The sequence below is a fragment of the Myotis myotis genome, unplaced genomic scaffold (genome assembly GCF_014108235.1).
Source record: "Myotis myotis isolate mMyoMyo1 unplaced genomic scaffold, mMyoMyo1.p scaffold_m19_p_23, whole genome shotgun sequence".
NCBI classification, from domain to species: Eukaryota; Metazoa; Chordata; class Mammalia; order Chiroptera; family Vespertilionidae; genus Myotis; species Myotis myotis.
Genome location: NW_023416328.1, coordinates 4,575,283 through 4,592,865, shown reverse-complemented (window position 1 = coordinate 4,592,865; position 17,583 = coordinate 4,575,283). Strand labels below are relative to the sequence as shown.

At 46.1% G+C, this 17,583-nt stretch overlaps 1 long non-coding RNA gene across 3 annotated transcripts in view; it reads right to left on the bottom strand.

The window, feature by feature from the left end:
• LOC118679184 overlaps positions 1–17,583 on the bottom strand; it is a 73,512-nt gene that overhangs the window by 4,570 nt on the left and 51,359 nt on the right. The window contains exons 4-9 of one of the 3 annotated variants that reach the window (XR_004975170.1): positions 15,532–15,629; positions 13,406–13,653; positions 12,001–12,181; positions 9,418–9,537; positions 8,005–8,160; positions 4,567–4,776 (exon numbers count right to left, since the gene is read on the bottom strand). This is a non-coding gene — a long non-coding RNA (uncharacterized LOC118679184). Of the gene's footprint in view, positions 1–4,566; positions 4,777–8,004; positions 8,161–9,417; positions 9,538–12,000; positions 12,182–13,405; positions 13,654–15,531; positions 15,630–17,148; positions 17,273–17,583 lie in introns of those variants that run through there. The other 2 variants (XR_004975172.1, XR_004975171.1) reach the window with 2 other exon arrangements.

Below are 17,583 nucleotides of genomic sequence, written 5' to 3'. Positions count from 1 at the left end.
ACTCTCCAGTCCACAGGCCCACCCTCTATCCACTGAGCCAAACCAGCTAGGGTGACATCATTACCTTTAAGTGCTGCTTTGTTTATTACTTCCTTCGTTTCTGAAATATATCCTCCAAAGGACTTGACAATTAATCACCAAAAGAACTAAAAATTTTTCCAAGTTCATGAACATTCATTCTCCCAACACTGGAAGGTAACTGGGGCTCAGATTTTTGTTCCAGATCAACAATTAGGAAAAAAGAGGCCCCGTGAGGTTATCTGACTTGTCCAGGGTTGGACGTGAGTGTGTGACGGGCCTTCTCTCCCCGGGGCAGGCCTCTCCTTTGCTGGCCTACTTCACATCTGGTTAGCATTGTCCAACCATGGAAACAGCGGGCTGTTGCCAAAGAGAAATATTTCTATCAAAGTTTCTCAAGTGTCCCCTAGGAGAGCCCGCCAACAACGAGGGATGACAAAATAGTGGCTGATGGAACCCTCCCGGCCAATCACACTGCAGCGAAGGGTGCCACCCACAGAGCACGTTTTACGGGCTTTTAATAGGACACAAAGTCCTCAAGTGCATCATGGGAGGAGGGCCCCAACCCCTAAGCGAAGGGTGGCCCATCTGCTGAGCTCCTTTTTGTCTAATACACATCAAAGTCACGTTCATTCTTTTTCTTCTCAAAATGAAGATTTTGAAAGGCAAAGACCAGCTGGGCAGAACTAAAGGGGGTACAGACTTCTTTCTCTGGCAAGGCTGAGGGGGGTGATGGGGGCAGCTCACCCTCCCATGGTGTCTGTAAACTGAAGAGCCACTGTGAGGCCGACTCCAGCCTGCCTGATGAGAACACACCAGCTGCCGTTCTGAGTGTTTCCATCAGGGCCTGCATTCCCAGAGGAGCCACTCCATGTCCAGAGGCACCCTCTCCATGCCTGTCCCGCTGTGATTCCCACAGTGGGTGTCACCAGCCTCTCAGAGAAGGCCTGCATTAGGTTTTGCATTTGCACAAATTCCTGTTTGAATTCCCAGGCAGAGCGTTTTGTCTTTTTAAAAAAGATATTTTTTTATTGATTTCAGAGAGGAAGGGAGAGGGAGAAAGAGAGAGAAACATCCATGATGAGAGGGAATAATCGATTGGCTGCCTCCCATATGCCCCCCGACAGGGATCGAGCCTACAACTGGTGACCTCTTGGTTCCTGGGTTGACGCTCAAGCGCTGAGCCACACGTGGCTGGGCCCAGGCACAGAATGGGGACACAGGAAGAAGTGTGGGGATGGCCCCAGGTGGCACCTTCTCTCCTGCCCCCAGTGTGAGTTCCAAACCTTCCCGCCTCTGTGGCTGCCTCCTAGCCCCACTCCAGACCCTTCCATCTCCACACCCCTCCCGAGTCCTCTTCCTCTTTCCTTGCTCCGATTCCATCTCAGCGATGTTCCTCCCGTTCGAGACCATCCCCTGCACCGTACTCTGATCGGCTCCTCTGTCTCCTCTAAGGCTCTGCCCCATCAGTCGCCTCCACTTTCCCCTGAACCTTCAATCCTCTACTGGATACTTCCCATTCTGGTCTCTCATCACTTAACAAAATCCCCTCAACTTTGTATGTCGCCTAGAACTGAAAGCTGCCCAGAATGAGGGACGACTTGGACTGCTAAAACCAGAGTCCCGGGCACCGGGGGCGTGTGGTCATGCAATGGCATTGCTCACATTGTTCTGGAATTAACTGTCTTTCTGACCAGACGGGAGAGGAGAAATTTTGCCTTGTTCATGTTCACATTCCCAAAATCTAACCTAATGTCAGGGACATATATGGTACATTGTCAAAAACATTTACTAAATGTGTTCGTTGAGATAGCAATTAATTGGGGCAGCAAAAGAGCTAAAAGCCATGGTTCAAATCCTGTTCCCCTACCCACATGACCTTGGGCAACTTATTACTTTCATTTACATATTTATTTGTTTGTCCCTGAATGACTTCAGGCAAATTTCTTGGCCTCACAGAGCCTCTATTTACTCATTTGTAAAATGGAGATAATAATATCCACTTCATAGAGAAAATTAAATGTGAAAATTAAATGAGTGTAAAGTAGTTAACCTAACACCCGGCATATAATAAGCTTTCAATAAATGTTAGATGCTAATACTATTTGTTATTATTAAAGAGTTAGCACAGTGCATTCAATAAGGATGCACTGTGCTAACTCTTTAATAATATGAAATAGTATTAGCATCTAACATTTATAAATAATTTATTTCCCCCATGAAATAAATTAATACGGTGGCCTTACCAGCGGTTCTCAACCTGTGGGTCGAGACCCCTTTGGCAGTCCTACGATCCTTTCACAGGGGTCGCCTAAGCCCATCCTGCGTATCAGATATTTACATGACGATTCGTAACAGTAGCAACATTACAGTCATGCAGTAGCAACGAAAATAATTTTATGGTTGGGTCACAACATGGGGAACTGTATTTAAAGGGCCAGAAGGTTGAGAACCACTGCCTTACACCATAGAGAAAGCTTCCCTAAAACAGTGGCTACACATTAGAATCCCCAAGGGAACTTTTAGGAAGACTGATACCCAATCCCCGGACCCATTAATTCAAACCTCCAGGGATGGGTCCTGCATCAGCTCCTTAAAGGGCTCCCCTGGTGATTCTAATAGGCAACTGGGGGTGAGAACCTCTGCCTCAGGGCACTGGGCTAGCTGCCCTTCAGCTCTTAATTGCTGCACTGGGTCTTTCCAAACACCCCTAACTTAGCTATTGTCAACATCAATTCCCTTTGTCCCCCTCCCTCCCTCCATCTTCTGGAAAACTCCAACCATTCCCGGTTGGTACCATCCTTTCTAAAGCCCTTACACAGGCCCCTGCTGCTCCCTTCCCTTCAGACTCTTCATAGCCGGATATTCTCTCAGGGATCTGAAGAAATGAAAAAGAGGCCGCTTCAACTGTGTCTTCCCTAAAGGGACAGATGGTTTTATTTTCCAGCCAGTGTTTCTCAAACTGGGCTCCACAGACATCTCCCTGGAGATCCAGGAGTTCTGCAGAATTATTTTGTTTATGTTTGCTGGTCATCTGAAATATGACTAGGGTACATTATCTGGTCATACCTTTTTAAGAGACCTGCTGCAAGATGTGAATGCCCAGGTTTGTGTTTCATGACATAAAGGCAGTGCACATATACAGATTTTTGAAGTAGTCCAAATAGAGGGACCACAGTGGGAAACGGAGTCCTCCCAGGGCACAAGGCAGTAGAAGCAAAACACTCCAAGTGGCCAGCGAATAGCCACTAGAGTTCAATTCATGACAGAAATAGATGCAGTTTGTGGGCCCTGTCTTAGCACAGTTGGCAACAGTTTTTTAGCCATAAATTGTAAGAGGAACGACATGAAGATACAAATTATTTTCAACTGCAAATAACACATAAGGTTTCATTTTTCTCATGTCAAGAAGTATCCGGAGGTGGGTGATAGCTGGATAGCTGACACAGGTTCAGCAGCTCAGGGTGTTAGGGACTGAAGACTCTGGGCCGGTGGCTCAGTGGCTGAGCATCAACCTATGAACCAGGAGGCCATGGTTCAACTCCTATTCAGGGCACATGCCTGGGTTGTGGGCTCCATCCCCAGTAGGTGTTGTATAGGAGGCAGCCAGTCAATGATTCTCTCTCATTGATGTTTCTATCTCTCTCTCCCTCTCCCTTCCTCTCTGAAATCAATAAAGAAAATTTTTATTAAAAAAAAAGAAATAAAAGTGATCTGATAAGTTAATTCACTTCAAGATCCTAAGAACTGATCACTTTAGCCTCCTGTCTCCTATGCAGAGAGGGCAATTCTTAACAAATGAATTTCCACTGAGTGAAATTTCTGAATTCTGGGAGAACTTTTTACTACCTTAGCACAGAGCCCTAAAGCAACGGGGCCAACAGCGTACATTGCAAGGCTGATTTCTGGAGGGCTTGGATCTGCCGCCAGCCCACACTCTTCAAGGTGGCATTGTGAGTTTGTTCCACCCCTTCTTCTACATTGAACATATCGCCCTGGCCGGTTTGACTCAGTGGATAGAGCGTCGGCCTGTGGACTGAAAGGTCCCGGGTTCGATTCTGGTCAAGAGCATATGCCCGGGTTGCGGGCTCAAGCCCCAGTAGGGGGCATGCAAGAGGCAGACAATCAATGATTCTCATCATTTATGTTTCTCTCTCTCTCTCTACCTCTCCCTTCCTCTCTGAAATCAATAAAAATGTATTTTAAAAAATAATAATAAAAATAAATTGAACATATCAACAACAAAAAGCATACAACCTGCTAGCTCACCCCACAATTAAGAGAGCTTCTTGCAGCTTGACCTTAGATGAGCATCAAAGTGAAATATTTATGTTCTGAGCTTTGCTCTCCCACCCAGCTGGAAAGAGTTCCATTTCATGCCCCACCATTACCGCCCCGGGCAGAGGCCAACCGCTACCACTGCCCCCTCTCTGCCTCTATAGCCACAACTGCCATGATCTTTCCAAGCAATACATGAACTTTTCATTCAAAACCCCGTTCTGGGCAACTGGCTCACTGGGAAACATTCAGAGGTTGCCAATGACTCACCCAATAAATTTGAGGCCCAGCAATTGACTTGAAGTCAGTGGCTCCTGACAGCTGCTTGGTGGCTGGAGGTGAAAAGAAGCCAAATTCAATGCTGGTTTATAACAGCTAAGTGCTCTTGGTCCATCTCATATGAGCCGTTGGATTGAAAAGCAGTCAATTAGCAGTATTCCTGGCTGCAGCCTGACTCCAACAGGTCGAAGTGAAGGTCAACTGTGAGCAGAGGGAAGGACATTTCATCATCTGAATATAAAAGAGCCGTCTGTGGCCATACCACCCTGAACGCGCCCGATCTCGTCTGAATATAAAAGAGCCCAGCTGGCCCTAGCCAGTTTAGCCCAGTGGATAGAGCATCAGCCTGTGGACTGAAGGGTCCGGCTTCGATTCTGGTCAACGGCATGCACCTAGGTTACAGGAGTGGGTGCGTGTGGGAGGCAACCAATTGATGTGTCTCTCTCACCTCGATGTTTCTCTCTCTGTCTCCCCCCCTCCCTTCCTCTCTCTCTAAAAAAAAAAAGCCCAGCGGATCATGTACACATCTTTACCTAGCATATTCTAACATGCTGGAAGACACTAAGACTCACTACAAGACTTCTGCCTTAAAGAAAAGGAAAAAGAAAGAAAAAAAAAAGACTTCTGCCTTCAAAATTTTAATAATCTTGTAACATAGAAAATTACACAGAACAACGGGAGACAGTACAACTATTTGAAGTTGTACTGTCTGGCATTCATCTATCTGGAATAACTTTTCCCACCATTTTTGATAGGCCTAAATTCTACATGTGCTCAAACGCCAACACCCACAAAGAATCCTTCTCTGGCGACTTATCTTGGTGCTCTTTTCCGCCTGACCCTTCCGAGGACTGACAGGGGCCTCCTGCCCTCTTGCTCTGGGACAGGAGTCAGCCCTACCCTCAACTGGTCCCTCCTGTATGAGATGAAGATGAGATGAGTCAAGGCGGCCTCTGAGGGCGTCTCCAATGGGGGGGGGGGGGGCTGAGTAAAGTCCTCTCCCCAGCTCCTTGCTTCTTGAATCCAGTGTTATTTTGAGCAGGTGCCCTGTGTGCATCCCAGGAGAGCAAGGACCTAATAAAATCATCCAGGATCAAAGGCAAGAAGCTTTGCCTGGTGCCGCCAGACCCAGACTACATCCCAAGCCATTAATCCCCACTCCAGAAGGTCAGGATCAGACTGCCCCGTCTGGACCGCTCAGCCTCGTTTCTATTACTGGGAACAATGTCGAAATCGTGCAGCTCAGAGGTCTAGTAACTGCCACAGACCGTTCCTGGGCTCATTCTTCTCTCCCCCGGTTCCAAGCCTTCTGAGCAAGCAAAGGACGGCTTCCAGCCACACGTGACTGAGTTCCCTAGCCAAGCCGACCAGAAAAGGGTGGAAGCAAACAAAATCAAAGCTAAAATGTGAATTTAGCTAAAGGAATTGTACATCAGGGAATGCACAATTTTTTCCCCCTAAGAAAGCCGAAGGTAGATGTTAAGAAAATTAACTTAGGCATTTTTCATGCATCATGGGCTCTGTGTTAGCTAAAACAGGGGTGGTATTGCCCAGCCGGTGTGGCTCAGTGGTTGAGAATCTCTCTCCCTCGCCCTTTCTCTCTGAAATCTATAAAAATATATATTTTTTAAAAGGAGGATGGCATTGTCTTTAGAGACAGTAAATGCTGAGAGAAGTCAGAACAGCCTAACATGGAAGAATGACAAAGACCGTGAATCTGGCTGCCTCCGTGTTCAGCCACCTTACCTTTGAACACCATGCTGAAACGCAACCCAAGGATAACCATTTCATGTAAAAAAAGAAAAAAAAAAAAAACGATTACTAAGCATAACCACTGCACCAGTTAAGACCCTTGGTGCAAGCAACCAAAACTACCTCTTTTTTTTTTTAACCTGTTTTATTAAGTTTTTTCATTTCTTTTTTTTTTAATATATTTTATTGATTTTTTACAGAGAGGAAGGGAGAGAGATAGAGAGTTAGAAATATCGATGAGAGAGAAACATCGATCAGCTGCCTCCTGCACATCTCCTACTGGGGATGTGCCCGCAACCCAGGTACATGCCCTTGACCGGAATCGAACCTGAGACCTTTCAGTCCGCAGGCCGACGCTCTATCCACTGAGCCAAACCGGTTTCGGCCAAAACTACCTCTCTTAAGCAAAATGGGAATCTGTTGGGAGGATACAGGATGACTTGCAGGATGGAATGTAGAGTTGAACCACTGCTCCTAGGGAGGGAAAACCAGACCGGCTCTAGGACCTGGGAAGCTGGGCTGATAAACAAGTTCATTAGGGCCCCTCTGCTGAGATGAATATGGCACCAAGATTTCCCCACATAGACCACTCCTACTCGGGATTAAGCAGAGCAAATCCCCCGAGAGGCAAACACCAGCTGTCAACCAAAGGGCCTCCTGCCCTTCAGTGCCCATCCACGGTACCTCTAGGAACTAAGGAAGAGTGAGAGGATGTGGTTGGGGCCTGCTAGTGCCCAGTGCACCCGGGAACCAGTATAGCACGTGAGCTGGCGTTCCTGCTCCTCTCGGGAGCTTCCCATCACAAAGCAGCTATCACAGTTGTTGTCTGTCGCGGCTTTCGATTCAACACGCCCATCCCCACTACCCCCCAACCCCAGGGTCCTCAGTCCAACCATGACCATGGCCTTCTCCCGGTTAGCTCCACCATTATCACCTTGAGGGCTCAGTGTAGCCACAGGAAGGGAAGTCAGCCATAGGGTCAACAGGGGGAGGAAAGTACAATAACAGCAGAAGAGGCTGTCATGGGCACCTGTGCACGCAGGACCAGGAACACCATCACTGTCCTTTCTGTTAAGAGTCCTGCCGAAACCGGTTTGGCTCAGTGGATAGAGCGTTGGCCTGCGGACTGAGGGGTCCCAGGTTCGATTCCGGTCAAGGGCATGTGCCTGGGTTGCGGGCACATCCCCAGTGGGAGGTGTGCAGGAGGCAGCTGATCGATGTTTCTCTCCCATCGATGTTTCTAACTCTCTATCTCTCTCCCTTCCTCTCTAAAAAATCAATAAAATATTTTTTTTAAAAAAAAAGAGTCCTGTATATGCACGTATGTATGGTTTATATAATTACTTATATACATACTTACATATATTCATATGTTATCTGTATAGAAATATTTAGTGCTGCCCCCTTCCTCCCCCTTCTCCTCTCCCTCTCTTCCTCTACCTCCTCCTTCTTCTTATCTCTATCTCTATCTTTCAATCTCACTAGCCTGCCTCTGCCTCTATTTCTTTCTAGACCCCAAGTCATTTTATGACTTTTCCTCTACAGTTACATACACAAGCCTTTATATACACAAGCAATCTATCACCATGTCACCATTGTTAGCAACCCCATTCTCACTGTTTCTTTAGGTTGCCCGTTGAAAATCTTTATGTAAAACCAATGTTTGTAAATTCTCACGTGTTCTCATTGACTTCCACGCCACCTCAGAGCTATGGTCCAACAGAGGGAAACCGCCATATGTAGTAAAAACCACAGTTGGAAACTACTGCATCCTTAAGAGAATATGTTCTCTTTGACTATGATTTATGAGGATGCGATTCTCCCACTGGGCATCTGCAAGAAAAGTTGGTCAAGCAGGCAATCAATTAGAAAGAGTGCTTCATGTTAAAGTGCATTTATGTTTTATTAACCACCTTTTTTGATTGATTGGCTTTCGTTTTATTGGGTTTTCTCAGTGACCCAATGTAAACTGACTACGTAATCATTCACACTCGTAACCATTTGATCAGAGAGTCAGTGCAAACCGCCTGGAAGCCCTCTGGGCAGCGCCTGCTGGGAAACTCTCACTTCTCCACGCCCTCCCTTTGCTCGTGGTCACTGCGCTGACTTGTCCTCCACTCCTCCACCCTTTAACTCCCTTGAGTCATGATACAGCCCTCCCAGGACTGGCCTTGTCCTCCTTCTCAGCCGTAAGTCACATTTACTCCTTGAATTATATCTGCTTCTGCCCTCTTCCTGCCCCAGGTTTCTGCCCAGCACAGGCTCTGCCCCCGTTCGCTCTGAGGTCCATGCATTTATTCGTCAGATGCTCAGAACAGAGTATTCAAATGTTACTCCTTCTTTAAGATCATGTTAGCATGGTACTAGTAGCTAGTAGCTGCTGATCTTTTTGGTTCTGGCCTTTCTAGGCAGGGATGCCCAGTCTCTCTGTTTGTTTTTTTGTTTGCTTTTTAGTCCAATATTGAAGGCACATTGGCGCGCCTATCATCTGTGAGGTGCGTTCCTGCCCCAGACTATCAGATGTGCAAGAGCAACACATCCCAGCAATCTGTCCCTGAAATAACCTCAAAACTCAGCTCAAATAGCACCTTCACAGCATCCAGAGTCTGTACCTTAGGATGGGACCCTGTTCCCGGCCAAGAAAAGCCAGAACCTGGAAACCCGTATGGGCAGCACACTCACATCGAAAGGTTTACCGGACAATATGTGTCTTTGTATGAGGTGTGCTTTGATATGGTCTGTTCTATTTCATTTGTAAAAACTGGTTGCCCCGATTAAGTTGATTTCACTACTCGGTTGCATCCCATAATTTTTAAAAATACTGCTTCCATCAGTCCTGGCTGAGGAATTAAACTAGATAATGCCCCCATTTGACAGGTGGGAAGTTGGGTGGGAAAACACTGAAGACCTGGGCCTGAGTCCCTGCTCTCTGACCGCCCTGCTGACCAGCACAGGACAAATCACTTAGCCTCGCTGGGCCTCTCTTTGCATCTTATTTCGAGGTGCTGTCTGCTCTATCCTACACACGGGTCTCTTAGAGGGATCTAATGAAACGAACACTGTAAGAGCACTTTAAAAATATTCAAGTACCATTCAACTGTAAGAAGGTAGGGTGTCAGTCATGGAGGAGAAGTGAGAGAATAATCTGCTAGTTTCCACATGCTGTTTCCCTACTACTCAGCTGAGTTGCTTGTGGAAGGCTGCCAGGACCTAGCGTTTGAAACCAAGAAGAGGAAGGAAATGAGGAAGACTGATAAAGAGATAAGATAGAGCACATCCTGAGATAAGCATCGTTTTACTGACCAGCAATTTACAACCAGGGCCAGCAACCTGGAGCCTGTGGCTCAGTGTTTTACATTCCAAGAGGCGTCAAAAAATTCATACAATACTATATATATATATATATATATATATACATACACACACATACATACATATATATTATATACTATATACATTCATACAATACTTTATATATATATATATACACACACACATACATACATATATATTATATACTATATACATTCATACAATACTATATATATATATACACATACACACACATACATACATATATATTATATACTATATACACTCATACAATACTATATATATATATACATACATACATACACATACATACATATATATTATATACTATATACATTCATACAATACTTTATATATAAATACATATGTACATACAGACTATATATATATGCTGACACATATATATTATTATATGCAATATATAACATACATATACTAGTAGCTTATATACTAGAATATACTATATAATATATAGTATATGGTTTAATATTATATATGTGCTAGTGTATAGCGTATGCTAGTATATACTACTCATATATAGTATATAGTCTATTATATATGCTAGTATATAATGTATGCTAGATATACTATTAATATGTAGTGTATAGCATATTATATATATGCCAGTATATATATTACAAACACTGTATATGCTAATATGTATAGTATAATATATAGTATAATATATAGGATAATATTAAATATATGCTAGTGTGTAGTATATATGCATTACAAACACTATATATGTAATATACGTTCTAATCCTCAGAGGCTTTGTTGCCAAGTTTCCTCACGGTGCTACTGATGCTAAGTTGATACAGCCCCCTCCCTCCCGATTCTGGAGCTCTCAAGAGGCTGTCACTTTGTCAGGGTGAGTGTGCCCAGCATACACAGGAGGGGACTTGGCACATGCTCCACAATATTTAATCTGACTCCTGCCATCAATCAAAGAACACTTCTGCCGAAACCGGTTTGGCTCAGTGGATAGAGCGTCAGTCTGTGGACTGAAAGGTCCCAGGTTCGATTCCGGTCAAGGGCATGTACCTGGGTTGCGGGCACATCCCCAGTAGGAGATGTGCAGGAGGCAGCTGATCGATGTTTCTCTCTCATCGATGTTTCTAACTCTCTATCTCTCTCCGTTCCTCTCTGTAAAAAAATCAATAAAATATATTTAAAAAAAAAAAAAACACTTCTAACTGGGCCAGATGATTCAGAATCTGTAAGCCATTAGCCACCATGGACAAGCCCCTGAGAAGCGATTGCTATCCCAACAAGACTTCTAGCTGAATTTCCCTTTACTCTGGAGATTTCACGCAAAAGCCCGCCAGGAGCCAGGCAGATTCCATAAATGAAGGGAAGGGGCACGCCCCTCACTGTTCGCGCCGCCCCATCTAGAAGGGCCAGACCCTCTAGTGTTCCTAAAGGAGTGAAAATCTGGGTTTTTACGTGAAATTGCCTGAGTCCTCAATGGTTGCTCTATTTAAAAGAAAAAGACAAATAGATCTAAGAAAACTGCAAATCCTACCTGCGAACATCCATTTAATGGCCTCTACTTTTTTTTCAGAAAAGCATAATTAGCCCTAGCTGATTTGGCTCAGTGGACAGAGTATCGGCCTATGGACTGAAGGGTCCCAAGTTTGATTCCAGTCAAGGGCACATGCCCGGGTTGTGAGCTGGATCCCCAGTGTGGGATGTGCATGAGGCAGCCGATCCATGATTCTCTCTCATCATTGATGATTCTATCCCTCTCTCCCTCTCCCTTCCTCTCTGAAATCAATAAAATATATTTTTTAAAGTATAATTAATATTTTTCTGTTACAATACCTCATTAAAAGGTAAAAATGCAAATGCAAAGTCAAATTCATCTGGCGTCCTGCTCTAGACTTCCATGCTGTCTTTGCCCAGGTCCTCTAAAGAACAGAGCCTGAGGCAAGGATTAAGGGTTTGCACTGTATCTGGGGGACACTGTCCCTGGGTGAGGAAAGAGAAGGGACCGGAGAAAGGAGGGAAGCAGTACGAAGTTCACAACAAGCCACGAAGAGACACACAGGTCAACAGCCAGGTGGATTCGCTCCACACGTGGGGACAAATGGCTGCGAGGAGAAACTGGCCCTCAGAGAGCAGTCCATGGGAGAAGGACAGAGCGAGCTTAATCTGCCAGCTCCGGGGGGAGAAAGCGTGAGAAAAGCGAAGCGGCTGGAGTACAGGTGGGACCGGCGTGGGTGACCTATTGCTTTGGGCCATCAATGCCTCCTCACCTCACGCTAGTCCCGGCCCTGGTCAGCTCGCCCCTCCTCCTGTTTCCCATTAGTCAGTGTCCGCCCCACAGGTGAACCTCACCTGAACGTGCAGTTGCCAGATCCCATAACCACTGAGGTGCTTCTGTGTGTTCAGGAAGAACCGGAAGCTCCAGGCATGTGGCCGGGCTGCGTGCCAGGGGGGAAGGAGGGCACAGCACTCTCTGAGCAGCGACTGGTTGGCCCAGTGGTGTCTGCAGTATGGTCCAGGATGTGGTTGGTGCCTTAAAAAAAAAAAAAAGAGGCCATTGATGAATCTAGGCTGGTACAGTCTGTGTGGCTGCAGGGACATGTCCAAAGAACAGCTATATTAAGAACTAGTTAGATGTACACATTCCGGTTATCAAAAATGAGGGAGGGACACGACTACAGAGCCTGCAGACAGTGACAGATATTTTGTGGAGCAATTCTTTGCCAACAAATACAACTTAGATGAAACAGGCAGATTCCTTGAAAACACTACTGTCACAACGATCCCTCTGTAGGATATAAATGTCTAATTGCTATGCTGTACACCTGAAACTAACATAATATTGTGTCAACTTCAGTTAAAATATAAATTTTTTAAATATTACTAAGCTGACAAAGGCCCAAGGCTATAGAACAAATCTGAAACTTCCATTAAAAACTGAGGGAAAAATGCCATAGTTTACACATCTATACACTTTCTCAATACCATTCAAGTCAGAACATTCATAAATTTACAAAGCCTCATAATTTAAAGTCAAATAGCAGAGTTCTTTAAGCCAGGGTCTTGGCAGAGAGACTCAAATGGAAGCTTACCTTCCAGGCTTAATATAAATACAGAAAGAGGGTTATAAAACCAGTCAGAGGAGTTGGGGGGGGAGGGGGAGTGTGAGGCAAATCTGGAGAAGAATCTAAGAATAGTAGAACCATACCCCACTGCTCCAGAAAGCTTAATCCAGAAAAACACTGCAAGGCCAGATGGGTGCCAGCTATTTTACATCAGATGGCAGACCCAGGCACTCCGGGGGTCAGAGACCCACTAAGACAACAGGCAGTGAGACGCTAAGGGCTGACGAGCCCCTTGCAACCCCGTGGCTCCATCTGGTTCTGCAACAGCGTATGTGCTCAGCATCCCCAGATTTTCTGGATTACTCTTTGAAATCTCCCATTGTTTAACTGTTGGCTCAAGTTTAAGGGGGAAAAAATACTGTGTGAGCCAAACGAAACACAACAGCAAGCCAGATACAGCCTGCAATCTGCCAATTTGTGGCCTTGACTTTGTGTTTTGGTCTTAGGAGGTGTGGTGCAAAGAGAGCAGGCTGTGAGGTGTGTGTGTGTTTTGTTTGTATGTTTGTTTGGTTTCTTTGTAGTTGGTTTTTGGTGGGTTTTTTTGGCTTTTTCCTATTTTTGAAAGGTCAAGCTCTGGTTTCTTTTTCATGACCTCTGGGTATGGGGACTTCAAAACAAAGAGAAACAGTCACCTTAGGACATTCCGGCTCTTTCTCCATCCTGCCCCCAGGATCCAGCAGATAAGAAGCTAAATCCTAAGATCTGAAGAGGTTGGGTTTCTTCTCTCCCCTTCAGGCTGCTGCCAACTCACTGTCCTGCCTTCGGGTTTGAGACACGCTGGTGATTTTGTTTACTGCTGTTTCCATATGGCTGAGCTGCATGGGGTGCGGGGAGCGGGAGGGAACACGGAGGTTTCATTTCACTGTGAGACGATGTTATTCTGTGTCAGGAAACAAGATGAAAAGCAAACATGCCTCGAGATTCCTGGAAAGAAAGCAGATTCATTGCGGCCTCTGAGCCCAGGCAGCGGTGTGCGGAGCTCCTGAGCTTGTCTGCCATGGCCACCTGGTCAGGTCCAGTGAGCCAACCCAAGGCAGCTGCGCCTTTAAGGACACACTTCAAAGGCGCACAGCACGCTGCGGAGGGTGCCTGGCACTAATGAGCCAGCACCCAGGCTCCCAGCGGCAGGAGAACTTCCCAGCATCCCCCTGAAGCATGGCGACTCAGGGGGGCGGGGCAGCGGGCAGTGGCTGCATCCCCCCACCTGCAGAGAGGGGCGAGCACTCAGAAACTCAAGGGACTGCGAACACTGACAGAATGCAGAAGGATGCTGACTAATGTCCTCACAGCCTCTCTCCAGTGCACTCTGATCAGCTCAGCCAAGGTCCCCGTGGACCCAGCCCCACTTCCTAAGGAGCTGTGCGGAGCACGTCAGGCCCCAATTGTCTATCTCCCTTGTGGGCCTCCATCAAGGCCACTCAAGCCACAATTTCCAGGAAGCTTGCAGCAAGTGTCTCTTCACAGTGGCTCACACAGAAAGCAGAGGGTTTCCAAGATGTCCTGCTGCACTCTGCGACTCCCGGGCCAGCTTCCTCTCCCCCAGGTCCACGGAGGGAGAAGCTGAATAGACTCTAGGGCAGTGATGGTGAACCTATGACACGTGAACTCATTTTTTTGGTTAATTTTTCTTTGTTAAGTGGCATTTAAATATATAAAATAAATATTAAAAATATAAGTCTTTGTTTTACTATGGTTGCAAATATCAAAAAATTTCTATATGTGACACGGCACCAGAGTTAAGTTAGGGTTTTTCAAAATGCCGACATGCCAAGCTCAAAAGGTTCGCCATCACTGCTCTAGGGCTTTAACAAACCCAAACCACGCTGACCTTGGGAGAAAGGAGAAGGGCATGGCTTCCCAGGAAAGGCCAACAGGGAGCTGAGGGATTTTTTTCAGGGACTTGGGGACGTGGAGAAAGGAAAGAAAAAATATCCCCGTCTACAACGCCTGCCCAATCACCTGGGAGCCAACTGCCCTCAAAATTAGGAAGCCTTTATTCCTGAGATGATGTTCTCTAGAAAAATAAGACAGACTCTTCAGAGCCACCTTAATGCTCCAGGAAAGGAAGAATTCAAAGAGGAAACAAGCAAAGACGTATTCCTACTCTTCTAAAGGTCTTGCCAAATTCTGAAAGAAGTTCTGCCAGAGATCAGTGTTTCTAATGGGAAAAGTATCAAAGTCATGGCAAGTGACCATACCTCCCATTTACAGTGTCTGGTGAGGTTCTAAGATGTATGTGCTCTTGGTATCCCTGCAGTAATTCTATGCGGTAGGTACTTCCACAGCTCCCAATTTGCTAATGAGGAAACCTGAGCACAGAGAGGTTGAGTGACTTGCCCACAGTCACACAGCTAATAAGTGGCAGAGCTGAGATTTGAACCTAGACCATCCAAGTCTATATGCACCGCTGCCTCTTGCAATTTGATGCTATAAGTAATAATAAGAGACACAAAGAACATGTTCTGCCGAAACCGGTTTGGCTCAGTGGATAGAGCGTTGGCCTGCAGACTGAAAAGTCCCAGGTTCGATTCCGGTCAAGGGCATGTACCTGGGTTGCGGGCACATCCCCAGTAGGAGATGTGCAGGAGGCAGCTGATCGATGTTTCTCTCTCATCGATGTTTCTAACTCTCTATCTCTCTCCCTTCCTCTCTGTAAAAAATCAATAAAATATATTAAAAAAAAAAAAGAACATGTTCTAATTAACAAAGTATTCTCAATTTTTTATTTATTCCAAAAATATTTTTGTTTAGCACTCACCAAACGCAGGTCCCAGAGGTAGAGTGCTGAGCAAGTGACACCCAGGACCTGACCTCACAGTTCTCCTCTCCAGCAGCAGACAGACCAAGTCAATGCTCCTAAAATTAAATCGTTAAGGGCAGTGGTAAGTGCCACAAACAAACAAACACAGGGGTCAGCACTCTCTGAAATATTCTTTTCCTCCTTTTACAAATAAGGAAACTTAGATTCCAGAGTGAAATGCAATATGGCAAAAAGAACCCACAGAATTCCTAATTTTACTTATTTTTGAGCAGCTACTCAATACAGCCATATCATTTGACATTCAAAAGCTACTAAAGGGTCTATGGGAAAAGCCTCCTTTACCCCCTCAACCCCAGCCTCCCAGCTCCCCTCTCCGAGGCAACCGATATTGAGTCTCCTAATGTCTGGGTCTCCTGCCAGAGACACTCCTAAGTCACCCAATACACACACACTGTCTTTCTCTACACAAGTTACAGCACAATGAACACATTGTCTGCTCCTTGGGTGTTTATCTCTAACAAATCAATACACACTGAGCTGCCTCATTTTCTCAAGGCTGCATGGCACCTCCTGGCACGGATGTATAATGCTAACTCCTGTTTTCGCCAGTCTCCTACTGATGGCCACTTAGGCGAGTTCCAAACTAGCACAGTGATGCAGGGACCCGCTAAATGGACAAGCCATTTTCCGCACATGTATGTCTGCGTGATAACCTCCTAGAAGTGGGTTTACTGGGTACATGGCCTTGCGCATTTGGAATTTTGATAGATAATAACCGTGTTGTCCACCACTGGGATGTCTCCAGTTTGCACTCACCCAGCAGTGGGTGGGCATGCCTGTTTGACCAAACCCCAAACACAGTGAAAACACAATGCTTGGAGAATCAAAGGACCCAGAGGCCCCTCCAGCCCTCATCCATTGTGGGCCAACTGCAGGCCTCTCAACCTGTGAGCCCCATGGACCGCATGGGAAAACTGGGCTTAGTAGTGCTCCCCACGTATGTTCCTGAGGCATCAGGCCCACAGCCCTTTGGAGTTGAGGTGGGAGGTACTGGAGCTCCCCAGGAGAGCAGCTCACAAAGATGTCCCCAGGCCAACACCACCTGCACAGAGCCAGGGGCTGCTGGAGGCAAAGCCCAGCAGTAGTTAACATATAAATGCGAGAGGTCCGTCAGAAGGCTGATGGACTTTGGTATTCAGCAAGAGCTGATAATCAGTATCTTATTACCTGCTGCTGGCAAAATGGTTGAAGGCAATCCCCTAACCTGATCATCCTTTTATTGTTTACCAAACCTTACCATTGAAATGACTGTTTGCATTGCTAAAGGGCAAATGTGTATTCTAGTAAATAAAAAGCTATGGGTCCAGAGATTCGGGGAGCCATTCCACTAGAGAAGGGCCTCCACCTCGTTTCCCCAATGCCTTCCAAATTTATATTTCTTGTCTAGTGTATCCATTTGCACATGGCCCCTTCTCCAGATTCTGAATCCTTGCTGCAAAAGGTTGCAGCAAGGGGCCACACGGGATACCTCAAAGCAGACACCAGTAAAATGGCTCAGGCTCTGCAGCCAGACAGGCCATGCACAAGCTGTGTGACCTTGGGCAAGCTGCTTACTCTCTCCCAGGGAACACCGAGAAGTCTAGTTCTTAAAGCATCACTGCAACCCGCTCCCAGACTGCATCCTGGTGGGCAGATGGAATGTGCAAGATCCATAGCGTTGCATTCCAGCTCATTTCTGCAAGAAATTTAAAAAACACCAATGCCACAGCCAGGATGTGGTGGCACTTGAGACAAATTAAGGAAGATACTAGTACAGAATCTCAGTTGAGAGCTGGTGGCTGGAAATGCATCAAGTCTGTAAGAAAAACTTTAACACCGAGGCAGAATGTAAGACAGAAGCGAGAGGGTAAGAATAACGCGAATGATGTGGGGGCCACTATCCATGCCTTGCTCATACCTGTGGACCGCGCTCTGGCTGACTGCCAACCGCCAGTGTCATCTGTGCCTGAGGGCTCTCTTAAAGCTGCAGAAGATCTGCAGGCAGTGGAG